Here is a 7182-nt window from a genome sequence, read left to right as displayed (position 1 = left end):
TTATCTATTGTTTATTCTGATAAGACATCTGCTTGAATTATACACTTCTTTAATAGGAAAGCTTATTCTCCCCAGACACACACGATCCTCTTTCCTACATATGTTGCCTCCTTGAAAGATTGCACTTTTGCATGAAACAGCTGTCAGAATGAGCCCACTCCACACATACCTCCCAGTTTTTTTTCTTCTTCTATAGTAAAGAAACCCTTCACAGAGTGCATTACCATACTGCAAGGTCACAGAGTAAAAGAAAACATTAAAGTCTATCGCAGAGATACACATTCTGTCACCTTAACCTGCAGTAAAATATGTAGTGCAGATGATGCCTTCCTTTTGCTTATTTACATTTATAAATATGTATACATACCTTAATGGGGGGAAACAAATTAGAACCAGGTTGGGTTCCTACGCTCCAACCTCCCACACTCAATAGCATCACCCTCTTGAGGCAAGGAAATGAAAACTGCACAGGGAGTTTCTGTCAAACTTTTACGGGCATCAGTCATCAAAAACAGATGAAACATATTCCAAGGATGTTTGTAAAAGGTATCTACTTATGTAAGGTTGTAAGAGGTTCTGAGAATAATTAAGAGGTTCATTATATAAATAATCATGCTGGGCTCAGAGAGGTCATTTGACTATCTTCTGTGAAAAGAAAGTAAACAAGTCAGCAGAGCCATCAATTAAGATGGGGAAAATGGAAGGTTAAATGACGCTATTAGTGCCTATGTTATACTGATGTTTTACTACAATAACAATAAAAATATACTTAACGCTACAATACAATATTTAGGATTTTAAGCTGTAGAATAAGGATCTTGGGCTAAGTTATTACGGTACTTTGTCACTGTTATTACATCTATAGTGAAATACTTATAAAACACAAACTGACATTTAAACTATGGGGCCTGTTAGGATGTTTTTGTAAATTGCCATTTGTAGGGACATTGTGTACTACAGTTTTTTATGGCCAACTTTAGACATTAAACATGTAGCTGGGAGGTTTGAAGACCACACATACACAAGACAATGTGGAGAGGTGTATGTGGACCTTAAAGTGAAAAAAAAAACTTATTGGTGTGGGTAAGCTTTTGCCATCATCATGTTTGCTAGTTATGGCAAACCTACTTACTTCTTAGTTCCCTGATGAAATAATGGACCTGATTTATCAAAGCTCTCAATGGCTGGAGAAGATAGATTATTATTGGTGAACCTGGGTGAACCAACAAACCTGGACAGGATCTGATCCAGGATTGAATTTATTTGCCAAATAATAGCAAATGATTTTAAGAAATCCATTTCAGGTTTGCTGGATCACCCAGGTTCTCCCATGATCTTTTTCAGTCTTGGCGAGCGTTAATAAATAAAACCTATTCTTGAAAGTGCTGAGTATAAAGCCGGGCTTTACACTCTATGGTGAATGCACTGTACAATGGGCCTGATTTATTAAAGTTCTTTCATTAGTGAACCTGGGTGATCCACCAACCTTGTTTCTTAAAAGTCATTTGCTATATGTTAGCGAATGTTTTCAATCCTGAACAGGATCCATGTAAGAAAACGAGAAAAAACACCAGGAGCAGGGGAAAAGGTTTGTTTTGGCAAAAGATACTTTGTCTCTCAGGGCAAAAACCTCTAAATCATTTTAGTTAATGTGCGTTTACAAATTTTTCTACTGTCTCCTATAGAACCCCAATATGTTTACAAAGATGCAGTTCTACCTTTGGATCATGAAATCTGTTACAGATAGAAATGTTCATGCATGACTCCTGTGCCCCAATACAGGACCACATTGTATTTTCTAGAATACTCATTTTTTAAATACAAAAATGACTTTAGGGTCTCCATTTATAAAACAGGGAATCTGACATTCCCTCAAACATTCCCTGGTAGAAATCACTGCCAATAAAACACATATATGGACCTGGAAGATTCCTACCAGGGAAAGTCTGAGGGAATATCAAATTCCCTGTTTTATATAAAGAGCCCTGGGTGGATTTTTAATTAGGTGATCCTATTTAAATTATTTTTTTCCAGTTATAGTACAGCTTGCAGATCTTATAAACCAATACAAGACACAGTGTTACCCATTGTGACAGGTAAACCTGATTTATGTTTAGTACATGTAAAGTAAAAGGGTTTCTGCTTTCATACCTGTCAGCAGGAATTAGTGCCAGTAGTGCGAAATCCAGAAAACCTTCCAGCCAACCCTTTACTTGTATATGGATACTTCTCATCCTATTTATTTCTAGAAATGCTTACATTTGTCAAAGCTATGATAACTTGTATTTCCTTGTATTTATATTGTGCAAAAATATAAAGTATATCTAAACCCACCAACAAAATGCCATGCATTGCAGCTTATCCGTGTCTTGTTTCTAAGCATTCTTTTTTACTTTATTTTTATGTTCATTATGCTAACGACTGTACACATTGATCTTTAGTTTGGTATTTTATATTTACTTTTTTATTCAACAGATGGAGCTCTGGGCATCTTTTCTAACCTATACCAGGTATTAGTTCAATAGCCAAAACAATTCTAACAGAATTTTTTTTTTCTTGTGCTATTAATTAATAAAGAAAAAAAACAGTGTCTCATGCTCTACTTATGATATATATGTATATTCTAATTCTATACATGTTCTAATTCAATGCTGGTTCAGCTGCCATCTAGTGGTCAGTTTTGTTATAGGCATGGGATACATTTTTAGTATAAACAATATACAATATTTCCTGACCACAGCACTTGCCAGCTGTATGGCAGCACTTGTGGGTAGTCTTCTCCTCCAAAATACCCCATAGGGCAGCATTCTAAATCAGCATTCATTTTCGTCCCTCCTTTCTCTAGGATGGCTGCACAGAACTCTGCATGGTGTAGTAAAGCTCAGGGGGACCACCTGAGTTCATGGTGTCTAATGAACCTTATCAGAGAACCATATTTTGGTGGTCATCAGGGTATTGTACTACTTTGTAATTTTTTGTGGGGGTTGCATCCTGCCACTGTTCTGTAGTCCCTGGTATTGCCCTGGAGTTTTGCTCTAAGTGATTAACATGTTCCTTGTAAATATGGTAGGCAATATGTTCTCCTTAACTGTGTGTGCCCAGTAAGTAGTTTTGAGGCTCTAACCATGGGCAAGTGGCCGGTCCTATCATGGGAGTTAGAGACTGGCGAGATCTTCTCCTCTTTCTTCGTTCAGTCATCATTCTGATCTGTCAGAGCAATGTGGGCATTGGGGACTTGTATCTAGAATGCAGTTTGTGCGGTGTTCCACAATCCTGCTTTCTGGTTCGTCTGCACATGCCTTGTCAATATGGAAACATTGTTTTGACAGAAGGGCAACACTATTTAAATTTCTGTGATTTCCAGCCTTCTCTTTGCTCCATAGATGTTCATTCAGTGAGACTGGTGCATGTAGGGTCCCTGACTGTATATGGTGGTGTGTTTATATTTATATGTATGTGTATGCATGTTACACGTGTAGGACTCATTGTATCTCTCTCCTTTTAGCTGAATTGTTGGACTACTGGGCAGTGAGATAGTTTAGTCACCCCACCTCATATACACACACAAAAAAACAGCCCACATGCCCATGGGTGGTGAGCTAGAATTGTGGAAATCTATGTTTTAACATACAATTCTCTCCTTTTTTTACTACCTAGCCCTGTCAGGCATGAAAGTCACCAAAGGTGAAATGTATCACCAGGCCTGCTTTCCCACTACAAGACGATTCCATGTTATATGCCCTCCCCATTCTAGCCAGCTATACAAAGAAAAGACATGCTAGGAATGTTCTAATACTGGTCTACCTGGAAAGGCTTTGTGTGAATCATGCCTGTTGCAGAGAAACAAAGGAACTGAAAACCAACAAGTGACCTCAATGCTCAGGGAAGTAGTGAGAGAGTCTCTCAGAGACATAGCATGGCCTACTTCCTCAGTACGGCATAGGATAGGTAGACATTGAATGCTGCTCCCCTACCAGACAGTGATTGCCAGAGATTGTTTCTGATACTCACCCTCAAAGAGCTTGCAGGGGCATATGTAATAAAAGTGCATTGCAGTGGCAGAATCAGGTGAGATTGCCTGAATTAAAGAGAAGATTTTTAAAAACCTGAGGAAAGGAATTGATTCTAGAGAAGCTGGCATCAGTGGAGAGAATTCCGTCTCTTAATAAGTTTAATAAACTGTACCCAGATTTTGTACAAAAATGAAAATGCCCCTACATTCATTCAAATAGAGCCACATCCAAAATATTAATGTATAAGGTTTTTTTTAACAAGAGAGTTTGACGGTGGGACTTTCTGGAGCTAAACTTTTAATAATCACAAAAGACATCTTCCAGACAGAGTCATGTGCCTGGCAAAGCCCACCACCATTGCTTCTACTAATGGCAAGGTTTCTAACGTCTTTTCCTTTATTACTGGGTACAGTTTATTATTTTGAACAAAAGAGTTCGACAGCGGGACTTTCTAGGGCTATCTTAACAAAATAAAAACTTTTGTTAAACACAAAAGGCATAACAAACAATTACAATTTTTTTTTTTTTAACATTTTTAAAATCTCATATATATATATATATATATATATATATATACTCATACAAGTACAGTAACATGTATAACATGTATAGTTACTTTCTCTCCCAGAACAATTGTTGGTTGTTTTTGCATAGGAAAGAAAAAAGAGAAGAAGACAGCATCCTTCCTTTGACGTATTTTCCAACAACTAAGGTTGCTTCCTTTAGGAATGAGAATATTAGAAACATTGAACAATCTAGATGAAACATATATGACATCATATAAGCAAATTTTTCAGCACAAAACACATATGCCAAAACAACCAACAATTGTTCTGGGAGAGAAAGTAACTATACATGTTACGAGTGTTCCTGTACTTGTATGAGTATATATATATATATATATATATATATGAGATTTTAACAATTTTTTAAAAGAAAATTGTTTGTATTTGTTTGTTATGCTTTTTGTGATTAATAAAAGTTTTGATTTTTAGTAAGATTGCTCTGAAAAGTCCCACTGTCAAACTCTTTTGTTCAAAATAATAAACTGTACCTTGAAGACTGAATCTCTAAGGGGCGCTACAGCTTGGACAATAATGGTGTGAGCCCAGACAAGGGCCAAGGCACAGAATCTAAGCAACCGCCAGGTCTTCACCAGAGACTCCAGTAGTGGGGCTGCTGTTGCGCTGCTGGAGGCTGTCAGGTTGCGGTCCTTGGGCACACCAGGGTGGGCAAGATAATGTACTTTACCAAAACACAAGGGGAGAGAATGATCAAGGAAGGCCAGGGTCGAAGCGGGGCAGCAAGCAATAGCGGTCAGGAACAAAGTCAGGGGTCAAGAGCTAGAAATCCAGTAAATAGACACTGGTGACAAGGGGGCCAGCACAGACACAGGAAGCGACAGGTGACACAGGAATATCCACAGACAGAGGAGAACACTGGGACAGCACAAAAGAACAGGCAGGGAAACACCAGAGTGGGCAACGAGGGATTAACATAAGAGCAGGACAGGGAAAGCACTGAATTAACAAACAGATATAGAGCAAATGCTCAGCAGAACTAGGGGGCTTGGTTTGTGACAATCAAAGACAGAGTGCACTGGGCCATGGCATCTTCGAATATGAAAGCCTCCAATTATCTCAAGTTTTTTTATAGACAAAAAGAGCTTTTGAAGCTGTCAGCAGTTACCAGGCGTCCTGACCAACCTTAATTTGCAGAAGAATCCAGAAGAGTAAGAAATTTGGAATTTACTCCCTCCAGCAATGTCTTTGGGAATAATTTTTACTAGCATCCAAAAACTGATAGACATTTCATCTCTTCTACCACCATTTCTTCAACTACTAAGACCAAATGATCTACTATCAAAATGAAAAGTCTCAAAGAGTCCCCTGAGGAAGTCAATAGGCGAAATACAATGGGAAACGGAGACGACTATATGTTTTGGTTATCATCTGAGTTGATCATCTAACACTGATATCTTATTTTGTATTCTGTACTTACTCTCTCTATATGTATTGACCTTTAGCTCAGTTGAGCTCTGTATAGCCTAGAATACTATAATATCTTTATCAAGTAAATCACTCATGTTGCCATAAGAAGCAGTCTTTTCTCCCTTCCTTCTTCTCATACTTCAGTTTTCCACCTTAATCAGGAGAATATGTTTACCATGTATGCTTATGGTGAGTCAAATCTTCTGCACGTGCTTGATGGAGGTAGAAATTTACATGAATATAATAAAGACATAGAGTCAATGAGAGGAACTGAAAGACTTCCTTCAGGAAGTAGTAAAGGGAGATAAGTGTCCTCAAGGTCCAAGTCATCAGTAACCAGAGGCACGGCCACATCTTGGGCTTCCGCATCTTCATTCTACCTATCTTACTAGTCTTCCTATCTCATGAAGAGTAGGGATGCCAATATTTTAAAACAGTAAAACAGTTATACAAAATTATAAATGCAATTTATAAATGTATAACTTAACAAAAGATGGAAATTAGAACTGATGCATGGAACATACGCTGTTGGACCCATTTTGAATTGTTGCCCACTACTAAAATTCTGTTTTGAGGGTGCATGGCCCCTTTTTAGTCCAGAAGACCATCGAAGGTCCAGAAGAGATGGCTACTGACACAAAAAAATCTAAGGATGCATAAAAAAACACAATCCTGATAAACTGAACAGTACAGCAGAGCCTGGATTTCTGTAAACATTTGTTCCAATGTAAAGCTGAATTTTGGAAAAAGCAAGTATTACCTAAATTTGAAATCTCTGAATATTATGATTTGAAGCTGAACGCTAAACACAATTTTCTTTTGAATATCTTCAGTAGCCACAAAAGATATAAATGTACTGTGTGTGCACCAAATGGCTTTGCAAACCCAAATCTTAGCTTGAAAAATTAGAAATGATATATTTATTGTGCTGTACATGGCCTGTGCTGATACTAGAACTGTGAGAGATACCCAGAATGCCCACCTACAAGCAGGATTATACAAGAGGGGCAGAAACCAGTTAACCTGTAGAAGGGAGCTCTTGCACAAAGGACAAGTTACAGCAGAAACCTGAAAGAAATTCACAGAAAACAAACCAAAGATTAAGATAAAAACACACAATTCATGCAAGTATTTCTTCTGTATGAGTATTTTGAAAGCTTGTTGTGTGGAAACATGAA

This window comes from Pyxicephalus adspersus, chromosome 4 (assembly GCF_032062135.1).
Source record: "Pyxicephalus adspersus chromosome 4, UCB_Pads_2.0, whole genome shotgun sequence".
NCBI classification, from domain to species: domain Eukaryota; kingdom Metazoa; phylum Chordata; class Amphibia; order Anura; family Pyxicephalidae; genus Pyxicephalus; species Pyxicephalus adspersus.
Note: the sequence above shows the minus strand (reverse complement) of the source record.